This window comes from Panthera tigris, chromosome E2 (genome assembly GCF_018350195.1).
Source record: "Panthera tigris isolate Pti1 chromosome E2, P.tigris_Pti1_mat1.1, whole genome shotgun sequence".
NCBI lineage: Eukaryota > Metazoa > Chordata > Mammalia > Carnivora > Felidae > Panthera > Panthera tigris.
The window spans coordinates 40622677-40640050 of NC_056674.1; the positions used below are offsets into that span (position 1 = coordinate 40622677).

At 43.5% G+C, this 17374-nt stretch overlaps 1 protein-coding gene across 12 annotated transcripts in view; it reads right to left on the minus strand.

Moving 5' to 3' along the window:
• The window catches only part of CDH11 (cadherin 11), a 176381-nt gene that overhangs the window by 81227 nt on the left and 77780 nt on the right, over window positions 1-17374 (minus strand). Inside the window, exon 1 of one of the 12 annotated variants that reach the window (XR_006211752.1) lies at window positions 9369-9640. The exons of the other annotated variants lie outside the window; for them this stretch is intronic. The gene's annotated coding sequence lies outside the window, so the exon portion shown is untranslated. Of the gene's footprint in view, window positions 1-9368; window positions 9641-17374 lie in introns of those variants that run through there. 12 annotated transcript variants of the gene reach the window in all.

The following is a 17374-nucleotide window of genomic DNA, read 5'->3' on the forward strand; positions in this document are numbered from 1 at the left end:
GCTGTGGAGATAATCTGTTCCTACATAGAAATGCCTTCTTCATTTCTGAATATCCAAGAAACAGTGGGGCCAGAGGGAGACCTTTACAACAAAAGTCAAGACAATTGTGTTCTGGCAAAGGTTCTGCCGCTGAAAAATTGTGTAACCTTACCAAAAAAAATTCTTCTTCATCTGAGACTAACTTTCTCTTTTCCATAAAATAGGAGGCTGGCAATAGCCTACAAAGGTCTTCCATGCCTACTGGGGCCTGTGAGTCTGTGCTGTGCTGAGACACAGCAACCTTCCCTGGATGGAGGTTTCACCTCTTTTAGAAAGTCTGGGTCCTAGCTGGCAGGACTGCTTCATGCACATCCGCAGGAGGCTGCACTTACATCAGATAAAAGCAGTGGCATCCTCTGGGACTAGGCAGTGCAGACCCCTGTTAATGTGACTGGCTCTGAGTTCCAGCATTAGGAATCAAAACTTCTCCTGATGGGCAATGGGAATCCATTAAAATCTCTGATCCAGAGATTGATGGAATCCAAGCTGTCAGAGGTATATGGAAGAAACTGACAGTGAGAACTGGGAGTTCTGACACAGTTGTTAAGAGCAGGGGTTCAGGAGTCAGATGGGGTTAGAAGGCTAGAGCTCAAGAGTTACTGCTTGTTCACTGGTGTATGATCCAGCCTCCATGAGTCACCACGCCGCCATTTTGAAAATGTGAAAACACAACGATGGATCCCAGTGGGAGAGTTAAAATGAAAGGAGCGAATCTTGTATGAACTTGACATAGCCTGGCCCACTGCAGGTGATCAAAAGGATAAATTAGGGGGCGCCTGGGTGGCTCAGTTGGTTGAGCGTCCGACTTCGGCTCAGGTCATGATTTCACACTCCGTGAGTTCGAGCCCCGCGTCAGGCTCTGTGCTGACAGCTCAGAGCCTAGAGCCTGCTTCGGATTCTGTGTCTCCCTCTCTCTCTGACCCTCCCCCATTCATGCTCTGTCTCTCTCTGTCTCAAAAATAAATAAACATTAAAAAAAAAAAGAGGATACATTAGGAGTTTTGTTCCTTCAAGAACTCCTAAATATGTAATTTACGACATGGATACAGTGATGTGACATACAATATACATACAACATGCAAGAAGGTGCAAGTCCTACAGAAGGCTCTAAGAGGCTGTCCATTAAGGGGAGATAAACAAAATAATACTTGTAACAGGAATTGTTAAATGTAATGATATAAATAAGTGAGAGAAATGAGATAAAGAAGACCAGTGTTGTCCAATAGAAATATAATATGAATCACATGTATAATTTTAAATGTTCTATATGCTACTTTTTAAATGTTTATCTCTTTTGAGAGATTGAGAGAAAGGCAGTACGAGCAGGAGAGGGGCAGAAAGAGAGGGAGAGAAAGAATACCAAGCAGGCTCCACACTGTCAGGACACAGTCCAGCCTGGGGCTTGAAGAACATGACCTGAGCCGAAATCAAGAGTTGGATACTTAACCAACTGAGTCACCCAGGTGTCCCTAGATGCTACATTTTAAAAGTTAAAAAAAAAATGGGTTCATTAATTTTAACACTGTACTTTATTTAATCCAGTATTCCCCAAATGGTATCATTTCAATACATAAGAAATAGATGATTTATTGAGATATTTTGTACACACCACCCCTGTTTTTTTTGTGGGTTTTTTTTTGTTTGTTTGTTTATTTGTTTGTTTTTTTGGTCCTAAGTCTTTAAAACCCAGTATGTATTTTAAACTTATGGCATGTGTCTATTTGGGGTAGCCACATTTTCAAGAACTCAACAGCCTTATGTGGACAGCACAGTAGAGGATTCTAGTATATCTGGAGAGAGAAGGACATGTGGTCAACAGAGACTTCCTGGATTTATTGCAGTGGTTCAGGTGAGAAGTAACAAGGCTCCAGATTGGAAATATCAGCCTGGTTAGAGGAAAGGGTACCTTTCTAGAAACATGCTCATGTGGAGGGCCTTAGGAATTGGGCAAACTGAGAAGGCCAGAGGCTGAGGCTATAGTGGAGGTGCTGCTCCTGTCCTCACTAGTGGAGGGGCCAGTTTGGGGAAAAAGAGCATATATTCGGTTTTAAATGTGTTAAACTTATGAAGCCTTGGGACTGATGTTTACATGGGAAGTTTCCGAGTAGTGAGGTTTCCCAGTTCTTCCAAGGGTGGGTATTACAATGTTACCATTTGTTTCCAGTGTGGGCATTCTGCTGTATTGTTCAATGCTAGAATCTCAGAGCTGGAGGAAACCTCCCTTAGACCTCCACTCTTAGTCTTCCTTCCGCGGAAAATAGGAAAAGGGAGATACAGAAATACCAGGCAACTTGTGCAAAAAACAAAACAAAACAACAACAACAAAAACAAACTGAACAAAACCTAAAGTCCTCACTGTGGAGGAAAACCAAAAGGGAAAGCATGGAGTGGAAGATAATTTATTCAGCATCTACCTTCCCCTCTTGCCTCCCCCAAACCCAGCTTAAAAGCATCCTCCCATGCAAACTACTACTTGGAAGCAGTCTGCATTCTATAAGGGTAAAGACGTTCATAAATAAGGACCCAGGAGATCTCTTCAAGGACTGTCAGTGGAGAACAGGAAGAGGGAAAACAGTGTGCATATTATCGCTGGAATCTGCAGGGAAACACTTTCCACAAAGACTGGTTTTGGGGTTTTTTGTTTTGTTTTGTTTTGTTTTGTTTTGTTTTTTTGAGTATAAACAGTAAGAGGAGGAATTATCCCAAAGTGGTCTTAATAACTGACAAGGGCTTGATGTGGGTTTTTTTTGGAAATAATTACTAAAACAAGGGGAGAGAGTGCCTCAAATCACCACTGCCTAGAGTCTTCAGAATTCTGCAACATCCAGCTTGTGACCCCAATCCACTGTGGTCCACACGCATGGGTCCAGCGTAATCAGCCTCGGAACAGAAGTGCAGAATGCAGAATGTTAAGCTGCTTCCAATTATCAGAAGCTTGATTCTTACCAGAGTGCGGGTGGGCGTTCTGGAGGTCTCTTTCTAACGTGCCTTCCCAAACCATGCTATCACGCTAAGGGTAGAATAAACTCTGCCACATTTTTTACTGGTGTTTTTTTTTTTTTTTTTTTTGGTATCTCTACATATACCACAGAAGGTTTTCTCCCCCCTTATTTTTAGAAAGCAGACACCAACAATAGCCTCATAATGATCTCATTGTAGTTTGAAATAATCCAATCTTTGAAGCCCAATTCTTTCTTTTCAGATGTATTAATGTCATCAAAAGTAATGGGATTTTTTAAAAAGTTAAGCATAAAAGAAAAGTAATGGGATACAGCAAACCAGTCAAGTGCCTTGTACATGTGCAGAGCATTTTCTGAAGCATATGCCTAACACTTTCAGACAGGCAGGACTTTCAAAGGCAACGTTAAGTGTCTTTTGTGGGTCTCAGATAATATGGTTCACTTAATTAGATTTTCCATAATCCCAGGTTAATCCTATTGTGAATTACAGACTTGAGTTTTGACTTGCCTGGCAGAAACATCTATTGCTACAAATGCATTTCTGGGAAAAAAATGTATCTTATTTATAATTCATTACCAGAATCATTACCATAGAGACTGCCTCTTCTAACTTCCTCAGGTAGGAGTGACCATTTCCACTCCTTTGGACTACACTGTCCTTTCAAACAATAAGGGCACTTCTGATAGTTTTGGCCGCGGTTATGTCTTCCTCTTCCCCAAGATATACAGGGTTCTTTAAGATTGGGGGTCACTGAATTCCTTGCACCTGAGCAGTGATGTGTACACCTGACCTGGCCTCTGTACTTTATGGAACTTAACCTTTAAATCAGTGCCCCTAGAACTTGATTGCTCATTAGAATTCACTGGAGAGTCTTAAAAATCCCCTTGACCAGGCTTTACTCAACACCAATCAAAATCCATGAAAATCAGGAGTCGGTATTTTTGAGGCTCCCCAGGTGGTTCTGGAGTATATTTGAGGTGAGAACCACTGTTCTGCAGCTCCCCTATCCAATATGGTGGCAACCTAGACACATGTGGCTTTTTTAAGTTTACACTAATTTAAATTAAATAAAATTAAAAATCCACTCCCTCAATGGCCTAGCGCCATTTCCAGTGCTCAGTGGTCATCTTTATCATTGAAAAAAGTCCTATTAATGAGTGTTGGCCTTAGGCTTTAAAACACCTTCATCCGAACCATAAAGGGTCTGTTGAATGAAGTTATACCAAGAACACTGTACTAGGAAAGCAGTCAAAGGTCTGCCACCAATTCATGGTGCAATGTCCAATGGTCTAGACCTCTGTTTTCTTATCTGTGAAGTTACAGACTAGGTAGGATCAATGGCTCTCCAAAGGTGACCAGCAGAATTCCCCAAGAAATTAAGAGGAAAGGGGTTGCGAATGGGTGGGGACAGTCTGTTGCCCTACAGAAAACAGAAGTACAGCCAGAGTCAGCAAGATGATCCTTGAAAAGCAGTTTGGCTGCCTTAAAAAAAATTAGAAAGGAAGAATAGAAACCACTTCTGAGATCTGGACACCTAGCAGACTCACTGTCTCAGCCCATGCACGGGCGAGTCAATTCCTGCTTTAGCACCCATGATCTCCTGGGTTAGGGAGCCCCAGCTCAGGGAACTGTGAGGCCACGGACAGCTGACAACTCACTTCACCTCCCTGAGTGTGTTTCTCTTATGACAAGAAAAGGACAAATGATGCCTGACCTCCCTGGCCTCCGAGTTAATTCGAGGCTGGAATGAGATAATAGGTAGAGAGTCTCTTTGGAAAAGCATCATGTCCACTGCCTAGGTGAGAAGGGGGATGACGAAATGCTGGAAGGAGTGGCAACTTCCATTTCTTTAGGTCCTCTTTAAAGTTTTGGCTTTTTGTCTTTGTAGGTTGTAGATAAACAAATGCCAAGGACCTGTTACCGTTACAGGAAGGAGATGTGATTGCACTCTTCTCTGATAGAGATATAAAATCTGTCAGATGCTGCATATGGATTCTTTTCATGTAACTGGCACCCTTTTTGTTTGCTACTGGACTCAAAAGGACCCGGTAAGGCTGACTTGTGGGGACGCTGACCCCTGTGTATAGCTTCTCGGCTGGGGGCTGGGGGGTGTGGTGGCAAGAGAAGGGATGGCTGATTCCAACAAGAAAAGCTATGAAAATATGTGAGAGCCCTAGACTCTATAGGGATACAGGCCAGAAGGACCTCTGAAGAGACCATGGGTCTTTCAATTATCCTCAATAGTGGATGGAAATGGATCACTCGTGGGGAGTCTGGACAAAGCTGTCAGGTACTTGTCACATGAGATGTCATGGGCTTTCCCAGATGGAGAGGTTCCAGGAGGCCATCCTAGTAAAGTCTTCATTCACCATTCAGCCTCTGCTTGATCGGGGTCGGGGCGGGGTGGGGGGGTGAGGGGGTGGGGGAAGAGAAAGACAGAGCACAAGCAAGGGAGGGGCAGAGAGAGAGGGAGACACAGAATCCAAAGCAGGCTCCAAGCTCTGAGCTGCCAGCACAGAGCCTGATGAGGTGCCTGAACTCACAAACTGTGAGATCATGACCTGAGCCAAAGTTGGACACTTAACTGACTGAGCCACCCAGGAGCCCTGCTTTACATACATTCTTGATTACCTCTTTCTCCACAGCATCCTCCGGAGTTTTGTGTTAGGGCATTCACTGTCCAGATAAGGAAACAAGGGCTTGGGGCACTTTGCTTTCAGGGCACTGACTTTCGTTCATGTGACTGATTAATACCCAAAATGGAATTTGACTGTTCGAAAGCTCTTGCCTATCTACCTTTTGTGTTGAACTCCTCTGTAATTCTCCTATGGAGGTCTTAATTTTAATTCCTGGGCACGGTCAGAATTCAGCTAAATTTCATTCCACATGGCAACCAATTAAATATCTGTGGAGACTAGGATTCTGCACTAGTTAAATGCTATGAATTTGGTGAAACATGTTCTTTGCCCTCAAGAAACACATGCATTACTAGGAGTTTTAGAAAGTGGATATTCCACCCAAGGGTCAACCATCACCAGCTCCTTCGATGTTTCCTTAGAGGAATCACCCCACCCCCAGAGGTTCTTCAGCCTGCTCCACTCTTCCAAATAGTCCTTGAATGAATGAACCATGATTTTTAAACCTCTCCTTCCTAATGTTTTCCACATTAGGGCAAAATTTTGCTCTACATCCTTCACTGCCTCAGCCTCCAAAGGAGGTGCTAATGATGACTAAAAGGCAAGCGGTGCAGGGAACCGTAGGAGGGCAGCCAGACAATAAATATCTTCTAACAAAGGAGCCAGCTCAACATGAAGTGGCTCTGTGAGATCTCATGAGCTAATCGTTGTTAAAAAGAGTGACTACATCGCTCAGGGAAGGAAGAGTTACATGGTGGTAGAGGCAAGTCCCGCACATCAATATTTCATCTGAGGGCACGAAGGTGAGGCCTGGAATTATTCTCTGACAGGAAGAGTGGCTGTTATCCAACCACTGTTCACACCGCTGGTTAATTCAATACCCACACTGCAAAGGAGATTCAGCCATGCCTTCGATCCTGTTTTCAACAGGAAAGGAGGTGACACTAGCTTCAGTTCTTTATTAAATTGCATAAACAAGCAAAATAATATAAAACTTGAATCCGTTCATAGAGCGCCAGTGTGACAAAGTCCAACTGGTTGTTTCCCCAGGTCTCCCTAGGAGATGCACGTGCAACCAGGAATAAGTTTTGCCATTGCTCTCAGGCACCTTACATTGATCGACTAAGTACCTCTTTCCAAAAACATTTTACTGGAAGGGCAAATTTGCAATCCATGGTACCATTGGTAAGGCAGAAAAGGCTCTCTAGAATCACTCGGTAAGAGAAAGCCCTTTTAAAGTTCATTTATTTTGAGATAGAGAGAGAGAGCGCGCACAAGCAGAGGTGGGGCAGAGAAAGAAGGAGAGAGAGAATTCCGAGCAGGTTCCACACTGTCAGCACAGAGCCTGACGAGGGCTTGATCTCACAAACCATAACGTCGTGACCTGAGCAGAAATCAAGAGTCAGATGACACTTAACTGACTGAGACACCAGGAACCCCAAGGAAAAGTCCTTTTAGATCACATTTGACTCAATCAACCAAGGAGCAGATCAATAAGGAACAACAAACTATTGCTCTGTGTCATTAACTATGCCATCAAGGAATTACTGCCTTCCTGGCAAGACATCTGTGATGGAAATACCCACTCTTGCATCTCAAGGATGTCTGCCCACGAGGTCACAGAAATATATCTGGGTCTCGTGGTTCATAGCCTGTTTCTGGTTCTTAATCTAATCATGGCACTGGGTGTCCCAGGCATGGGCCCTCTGCACCTCCAAGGTCTTAGTTCCACTCCTCCATCTTTTCCACACCTACACATGTTCAGATCTCAAGCCCAGCATTCTAACCAAGTCCACCCAGAACTCACAAGGTAGAGGTCGTGGGGGGATTCAGAACTTGAAAGCTTGCTGATTTGACAAATGTACACACTCAGAAAATAACTAACAGCTCCAGATCAAATCAGCTCCTTAAAATCACTATAAATATAAACATCAGGAGAGGTCAAGATATATTCAGAATGGCATGGCCACTTCATGAATCAAGGACCTAGATCTGGATAGAAAATGGGTAGAATTCTGCCTGGTAGAAATGGGAGGAAAGCTCCACGGCCTCCTCCTCAGCCCTCCCCTGAAGCCAGGCTTATGCCTCATTTCATAGGAAACTCCCTGTCTCGTCCTCCCCACGACTGTTGTGCTGAGAAGCCCAGCTGCATTGCTGAGGCCGTGCCAGGTTTTTCTCCCTGGGGTCTGCCCTGCCTCTGGCATTTTTACCTACTGCTTGTACCTGGACAGAGGAGACAGTAAAGGATGCTGCCTCCTGCCTATATCTGTGTATCTCTGGCACTGACTGCACTCTTCCCCCACAAGGATCCTCTATGTACCAGCCCAGATTGAGGACTCTGGGGTCTTAGTAGTTTCTACTGCAGTAGAGTTGTTCAAGCTCCCCACCCCCCAAGACACTCACACATGCTGACACCTCGCCTCCCTTCACTTCCTCACTCTGCAGCTGAGATATTCCAACAGACTTTAGGGCTGAGTCTTTGTAAGGTGCTGCTGAATCCTGCTTTGTCCTGTTCAGAGTGAACTGAGCCAGCCTTTGGTTGATACATAATTTATATCCTTTTCTTATGTCAGTATTTTACTAGTGAGCACATGGGCTCCAACAGATACCGACCCTCAGTGTTTGGGTAAACATCAAGGTTTGCTGCTGAGGAACAAAAGTTTAAGTGGCACACATGGATGTGTCCAGGTGACTATTTTTCACACGCAAAAAAGGAAATGACTTTTCTTTTTTTGTTTTTTATTTATTTTTTTTATTTTAACTTGTTTTATTTTTTATTTTTTTAAATTTACATCCAAATTAGTTAGCACATAGTGCAACAATGATTTCAGTAGATTCCTTAGTGCCCCGTACCCATTTAGCCCATCCCACCTCCCACCACCCCTCCCATATCCCAAACTCCAAATACGGAGTTTGTTCTCCATATTTATTAGTCTCTTCTGTTTTGCCCCCTCCCTGTTTTTATATTTTTTTAGTTTTCTATAGCAGCATTATCTTTGTTTTTTTAAATATGAAATTCATTGTCAAACTGGTTTCCATACAACACCTTGTGCTCATCCCAACAGGTGCCGTCGTCAATACCCATCACCCACCTAATGACTTTTCAAATCAGGAAAAGTGATGCTAGCATAAAGTAAGCAGAACATAGGTTTTTTGACATGAGGAGGGGATGGAGGTATCACTTTGGGAAAATTCAGACTGAAATACCAATGGTACCCAAATGATAAGCCAGAAAAAATGTTCCTCAAGTCATAAGGAAAAAAACAAAAGGATATTTTGTTGACATATTTTGTTGAAGCAAAGTCTTCTAATAATTACAAATCATAAACCTGGCACGGAGATCGAAATGTGAGCATATAAAGATACATTTTTTTACACAAAGTGTAATAAACATGTGATTTTTTTTTCCGGTGTAGCCATCTTAGAAAAGAAAATCATGAGAAAAAGGAGGGATTCAGATTATAGCAGAATAGTGGCAATTCTTTCACTCATAACTGGCCAAAGAATTTTATATCATTTCTCTTTAATAAGCATGGGGAATTGAAATTTTATATTGAAGATAAGTGGAAATGATGTATGCTAGCTAAATGGATACTTTAAATTGTATGCCTTTATTCCATTGTGTGGCTTGGTTCTCCTCAAAACAATCCCTTTGTCATTTTTCTCAATATCCTATACAACAAAAAAATTCTGCATTTTTAAAGAGAGGACGTAGCCTTAATGGGAACTCACCTGGGATTTGCAGCCAGGCTTCCGGTGTGCCAAAGTGACAAAATTATTACAAGTTCTCTTAAAGCTGTCTTAATACGGCTCATTTCTCTTGAGTTGTATCCTGTGTTAAACCAACTCTTGCTTTGCTGAGATGAGATGGATTTCTAGGAATAATCATCACAAGCTTGCAAAAAGCACTTTGTGCTAAAGGAGAAAAATTTCCATTCCTAATCGTATGACTTAGGACTGAATACTCATTTGAGACTCAGAAAGTCTGTGTGTTTCAAACCCTACCACTCCCATGACGTCAAGCCTATTAGATCATAATGGCCGTGTCATTTACTTTTGGGGGAACTAGGGGTGTCAGATCTAGCAAATAAAAATACAGGACACCCAATGAAATTTGAGTTAAAAAAAAAAACATTTATTCTGAGAAAAAGTACATCCCATGCAATTTGGAGGGACAGATTTAAAATGATTATTTGTTTTTTTTATCTTTCATATTTAACTGGATATTAAAACGATTAATTTGTTTTTTATCTGACTTTCACATTTGACTGGAAGTCCTGTATGTTTGTCTGACAAAGTGGAAACTCATCTATTAAAAAAAAAAAAAAAAAAACTGGACTAGGCAAGTCAATCTCCAAGCCTCAAGTTATTTTTATCTAAATCCCAGAATCATTTTGTCTCCAAGCATCTTCTTTGCAAACTCATAATGCTGTTGCCTAGTCCTCAGGGAAGCAGCACCACTGGGCAGAAGAGATCACATCTGGAGAAATGTTGACAGTTTGGGACCTTTAACATCAGTGTAACCGAGGTCAGAGAAAACCAAGGAAGGATCTTGGATTTCCCTAGAGAAGATAGAATAGACCCTTGGATATTGACAGGTAACCTACAATGTAAAAGGCCCAAGGATGAAAGGATTATCTACAGTGATAATTGATTGAGGAATTAGGAATAATGTTCTCTTTCATCCTCTGAGTTGACTTTAGTTCTCAGAAAACAACCAATACCCAAGTCTTAGAGTCAGGATCATTTATATTAGGAGCACACACCATGCCTGATTAGTAGGCAACTTTCAAGAATGCAGCACTCATCGATGTTTGTTCACATACACACAAAAAATTGATAAAGATACGTGCATAAAACATGTCCAGAGCATGCAGTGAGAACCTGGAGCCGAGCTAAGCAGAGACAGTCAACAAAGAGATGCTGCCATGGTCCTCAAGTCACCGAGAGTGTAATGGTGGTGGTGGCAGGCTGCAAGGCAGCCCAGAAAATGGTAAACATGTCATGAAACGTGCTTTGATGGGGGCGTTGGTTGTGAGAGAGCTGAGCGGAGATGTACCATAAACCAGGGTACAACGGTACAATGATGTGGTTGCTCAGCGAGGATCTACCTGATAAACCTGAATGAAGTCTTGAAGTGATATATAGGAATGGATGAGATGTTTAAGGGTAGGAAAAGCAATCTAGGCAGTGGGAACAACAGGAGCCAATATCTAAGACGTGAAATGAGAGTCTGTGTTCAGATAATGATAGGAATCTGGGGCTGTAAAAGCACAAATGCTGCTCAAGAAAGAGGAAAGGGTGGGGCAGGAAATGTAGGCAGATGGTAAACCACACATACACTAATGACCAACAGCAATTATAATACTAACATTTGTGCTTTGGCCAGTGCTTGCATTTATACCTGTCCTGCAGCATGCAAAGTTGGAAAGTCATGCAGAAATAGCCACATGTCCAGAATTGTGGGGTCCTGCAGTTAAACTAAATGGGTATATGCTTCCATTATTCATTTTCCATCAGGAAGTGTCAAACCTTAGAACTTAGAAGCAGCCTACAACTCAGATTTAGAATAGGTGCCTGACTGCTGGCTGGGGGGGGGGGGGTGGGGAGGACATCCAAAACAACACCCTGTGTCGCATCTTCAAGGACTGGTGGGGGGTGGGGAGGGGCAGGGAATAGAGAGAAAGGAAAAAATACTCACTATGCTCCTATAACGTGAGCCTTTGATCTAGAACGATACTGTTTACAGTCTTATGACATAGGGACAATTATTCCTACTTGACAAATGAAACAAAATCAGAAAAAACTTAAGTCAAGTTCTGGTGTCAGATGAAATGAGATAACCTAAACTTGACCCTGGCTATAAGAAATACGCCCAAGTACATGTGCCAAGCCTTCTTTAAATCCCCAGCAAAAGCAGCCAAGGCAAAGTGGCTCATGATATAACCAAGGTGGTGCCTCTGCAAAGAAGGAAATTAATTTCATTCTGATTTCCCCTGATCTGCACTGTATGTACCAAATCACAGCCATCTTTACAAAATTAAGGGCATTAGTTATCTCCCCATTCAGTCGGAGTGGCATTACACTTACACGAAGACGTTCCTAGCTAAGCTGAGGCATATCAAGTTTTTACAGAATCATTCATCAAGAGGTGAGACCTAACCCTGATTAGCGTTTCAATAAGAAGCCTAGGACTAAATAGAGAAGAAGTGCACCATCACAGAGGCAATTAGGCACCTTCCAGACAGCCACATTTTTCCTTAGACCAATCGAGTTTGAGCAAATGAGAATTTTTTTTCCTTTCTCTCTTTTTTCCCCCCTGATGTGAAGTGAACTGCCTTAAATAACTGAAGAGGTGACAGCAAGCTTGTTAAAGAAAACGTTTGCCCATTAAGTGAGGCTTAATTAAACAGAACAAAGGCTAATCATTCTTCCATCTAAGAAGTGGTACATCCCACTACCATAAAACTACCAAGTGTTTGCAGCACTTGGTCTGGGAGGCCTATGATGACACCCACCAGTAAACTAGGGGGACATGTCCAACAAAACACTTACAGACTTCAAGAAATCACATGTCACCGCACAAAGCAGTGGATGAATTGGAGATGTGCGCATGCAAATAAAGTTAAACAAATATTAATTTTTGTCTCCAATTATGCTGTCTTTAGGTTTTCTCAGAGTGACGAAGCTACATTCACTTGTCCCCTTCGATGAGCCATTTGGAATTGCTGATAAGAGGTTTAGCAGCAGTACCGAGAGGGTCTAGTGACAGAAATTCTCCAGGACTGCATCATCAGTGCTCCATGACAATGGGGATCATGTAAGTTCCGTTCATCACCTTATCTCCAGCAGGTGGCATAATATTGAGCACAGCAGAAGCAGAGCTTGGATGGAATTGTGGTCAAATGATGCCTCCCAAAAAGATGTCGAAGTCCGACCCCAGCAGCTGTGAAGGTGACCTTATTTAGAAAGATGTTTTTTTGCAAATGACGAAGTTAAAATGAAGTCATTCAGGTGGACTCTAATCGAGTATCATTGGTGTTCTTATAAACGGGGGAAATTTGAACACGGGGTGGGGGATACCATTTATAAGCCAAGGAATGCCTGAGGATACCAGAAGCTAGGAGGAATCTATGACAGAGAGTCTCTCTCACAGCCCTCGGAAGAAGTCAACTCTGCCCAACACCTTGATTTTGGACTTCTGGCCTCCAGAACTGTGATCCGATAAATTTCTGTTGTTTAAGCCACCCCGCTTGTGATACTTTGTTACTATGGCAGCCCCAGGACACTAACACAGGTGGGGAAGGGCAGAGTGCAGTCATCCAGTGGACTGGATGATTTCTCAGTTCGTCTTTGCCACCCTTCTTCCAGGGCATTTGTCCCATGCAGTGTCCCCACTGCCACCTTCAAGAGCACTGGATTTAAAGCTGACCTCCACTCTTCCTCGTCTCATGGCCTCATATGAAAAATGGGGGTACTGGTATAGCACATCTCTCCTTGCCTTGTTGTGAAGATTAAATAAGATAATTCTTGGGGCGCTGAATGGCTCAGTTGGTTAAGCATCTGTCCCTTGATTTGAGCTCAGGTCATAATGTTGCGGTTAATGAGTTTGAGCCCTGCATAGGGCTCCACACAGAGCCTGCTTGGGATTCTCCCTCTTTCTCTGCCCCTCCCCCACTTGTGCTCTCTAGAAATAAGTAGGTAAATAAGTAATTCTTGTGATGTGCTGGACACTGTGTGTGGCATATAGTAAGTGCTCAATAAATACTACCTATTACTATTACCGGCATGAACAGCTTGGCCCCCAGAACTTAATAGTGTTAAGGTCAATTTTATATTTGTTTGGTTGTCAGTGAAACAATGTGGACTTGACTGTAACTGGACTGTCCAAATAGAGTTGGCTGGTAACATCAGGTCCTTGGACTCCAGGTAAGCCCCTCACCATTGGACGGACATGACCAGGAGTTCAGGCTGCTTACACTGCCTTTAACAGGTTGCCTTCCACTCCATCCACCCCCCCACCCCACCACCCACAACACAGATTTATCAACAGAAGGCATTGAATCTGCCAAGACCTGGCCATGCCGGAACTGATCTTGGGAGCCTGAAGGTGAGCAGGACCAGTTAGCTGCTGGGAGGTGGGATGCTGAGCTGAGGTGGCAGTGACCTCAGTGAGGCTGCTGGGAGCCCAACTGAGGACAAGGGCTAGAACCCTGATTAGCATTTCAGTTAGGGACTTAAGGAAAAGAGAGAACATCTGTCAATCAGAGGGGCAAGGGGGCTGCAATGAGGAGGCTCCAGGTCCCCTGTGCTAGGTGACACATCCAGGGCTTTGTGATCATCACCTTACTTACCCTTCACCACAACTCAGTGAGGTGGGTATTACTGCCTCTATTTTACAAGAGGGGGAAGTGAAGTGAGGTTCAGAAGACCTTTGGTAACTCAGAGCAAAGTCACCAAGTACATCACTTCCTGGTATGCACTGGGTGGAACCAGGGCTGTCTCCACTAACCATTATGCCCCACTGCCTGCTGGCATCTGCTGCGTTGTCCCTGCTAGAAAGTCACGCTCAGTGGGTGGTTACTAATATTTAAATCAGATTGAAGACTGTATTGTCAAACCCATCTGCTGATGGTTTATAGCTATATACTTAAAAAGGCATAAATGCTTTTTGAATGTCAGTAGTATGCATCCTTAATTTTCTGCATTGTTTATGAATTGCCTGGAATAGAGCAATCACAATAATAATTCATACTTTATCACACTTTGTAATTTACAAAGGGCTTTCACCAACATTAGCTCATTTTACACATCAGCTGACAAAGGTAAGGGTTATTATTACCCTCATTTTATTGATGGGGAATAAAAGAATAAGTCATATGCTCTAATGTTCTGAGATGTTAGTGAGCATTCAGGCTGCAATCATAAGAGTAGGTCTTAGGCTGAAAATGTTCCCTGAGGGGGAGCATAGTTTCCATTTGGGAGTGGACAGCTCCAAAATCAACCTCAGTTCAGTCTGCAGTGGAAGCTTCGCCTCCAGAAGGACACAGCTGATTAGTAGCAGCCTGTGATGCGGTGGCTCACAACTCCTGGGTGCTTATTCCATGCTCAGCACTGTGCCAAACACTTTGCATGCTTTATTTAGTTAATCAGCACACGGCTCTATGGGGTTAGAGATGAAGAAACTGAAGGTTGGAAAGGTAACTCACTCAAGGTCAAATTAGTGACACCCCCTGACCATCATATCTTAGAGGTTTAACTTTTAGCAATTTGACTTTAAGGTGGACAGCCTGATGGGTACAGCCTTTCTCAGAGAGAAGAAAAATTCTATGGTGTTTTGTTCTGTTTTGTTTTGTTTTGTTTTGTTTTGTTTTGTTTTGTTTCTCCAGTCCTGGAGCCTCTTGACTTCCACTGTGGCTTGCAGCAGGTTAGAAATGTCATATGTACTTGAATCAAGGCTTGGCTTCCCTTCTGCTCAGGACTCTTGGTGACACTGCATCTAATACTACACCTGCTGGGAAGGTGTCTCTGTTCCCCCTCCATAGGAACTGTTGCTTGCCATTAAAGAGATTGATTCTGTGCAAACATTTGAAACCATCCATCCAAAAGTCCTTATGGAGAAACTTCTGAGTTACAAAAGAACTACAGAGCCAACTCATTAGAGCCACAAACCCCTGTTCGGTGGCAATCTTCTCACACCCATCTTGTCTCTGGATAAATCTGATGAGCTTCAATATTCTTCCCAGACATACTCTTGCCATTTCTAAAATGATTGAAAACAGACCCCCAGAACAGCTCCAGAAGCATCAGAGGTGAAGGCAGCACCACAGGCAGGGTCCGGCGCCCAGAGGGAGGTTAACTCTGAAAGCAAGAGGGATCATGGGAATACTAAAGTCTCACTCTGTTTGCCAACATCCATCACTCAACTCTCTGCCTGAAATAACTAGGAAAAGATTGAATTTGAGATGGGAAGACAGGGCTGAAAAGAAGATGACTGGGCAGACAGAGATGCTTTTTGCAAACATTACAGGTGAAAGAGAAAATGCTGAAACACAATATTCTGTGGCCTTAGCTTTCTGTCCATTAGGGTGAGTGGGGGGGGGTGCTCATGGGGGCGACCGAATGGCCTGGAACGTGCACCGTCACAGGGAGAGCAGACCCTATCACTCTGGCGGCTGCAGGGCCCTGCTGTTTCAGCCAAGAAGCTCCGTTTTAGATTTGAAGTATTAATTCAATTTCCCTCTTCTCGTGCCACTTACCAGCTGTGAGGCATCAGGCAAATTATTCAGTCTTTCTCAGCCTCTGTTTTCTCATTTGAAAAATGGAGATAAAATGCTCGGTGCACAAGGCAAAGTGGTAGAATTAAATGATAGGAAGCCATGTCTGACACACAGTAGGCTTCTTCCTCTTTCCACGTTTCCCCTCTTCAGTCCTTGATCCATGAACAATGGCAATTTTACAGAGAAGAATTCAGCCCCCGCCTTCATCTTGGAAGCTAGAGCTCAAATCTTCACTTGCCACTCATTACAGAAAGTGCCCAGTGCCAGCCTCCCAGATACGTCATTGTATAGTCCAGCCTGAGCCAGAAGCACCCACAGTTAGGAACCCTCGTACAGAGGCTCCTGGATGGCTGGAGAGGGCCATCGTTTCCACTGCTGCTGTTTTGCAATGGGCAGTTTTCTCTGAGAAGCCAGTAAATATACCTTAACACCAACTTGCACATTTTTTGGATTCACATGTGATCAATTATTGTAGCTCATAGATTTTCTTTCACTTCCTTCCTTCCTTCCTTCCTTCCTTCCTTCCTTCCTTCTTCCCTCCCTCCCTCCCTCCCTCCCCCTCTCTCTCTTTCCTTCTTTCTTTTCTTTCTTTTCTTTCTTTCTTTCTTTCTTTCTTTCTTTCTTTCTTTCTTTCTTCCTCCCCTCCCTCTCTCTCTCTCTCTTTCTTTCTTTCTTTCTTTCTTTCCTTTTGTAGTTCATAGATTCTCAATGGAAGTAAGAACCCCAGAGTCAAGCCCTTCACCCTGACCTCACTTTTCAAATAAGAAAGCTCAGGCTTAGAAAGGAGGCTCACCTTGGGGAGCTAGCCCTGCTGGAGGGCGTGTAATGCAGACAAAATTATCTGCACAGACCAGCTTCCAGGCTAAGAGGAAGCCTCCAGCCACTGCCAAAGAGGGACCTGCTCCTGCCAGAGAGCAGAGCTGTGGCACTTAGAGGTGTGGTAATGCCCAGTTATCTCCCAGAGGTATTTGAGCATAGGTCAGTATCAGTACTTCTAAGGAGAAGAAACATTTGTTGAGTTAGGGAACTGGGCTAGGTATTTTAGATGCATTATCTCATTTGACTTTTGCAATAGTCCTATGAGCAAGAATACTATCCCTTCCCCATAGATGCCCACATATTAATTCTCAACATGCCCGGGTCAACTTGTCTGGCAAAGAGGACTCTGCAGATGTGGTCAAATTAAGGGCCTTGAGGGCCTTGAGGTGGGCAGATGAGCCTGGGCTCCAGATAATCACAAGATGCTTATAAGAGGGAGGCAGGAGAGACAGAGAAAGAAGCAGCCGTGAGGGAAGCAGAGCTTTGAAGATGGAGGAAGAAGCCATTAGCCAAGGGATGCAGGAGGCCTGAGACTCTGAAACAGACAAGAAATAAGATTCTCCCCTAGGACCTCCGGAAGGAAACTAGCCCTGACAACAACCTGGTTTCAGCCCATAGGACTCATTTTGAACTTCTGAT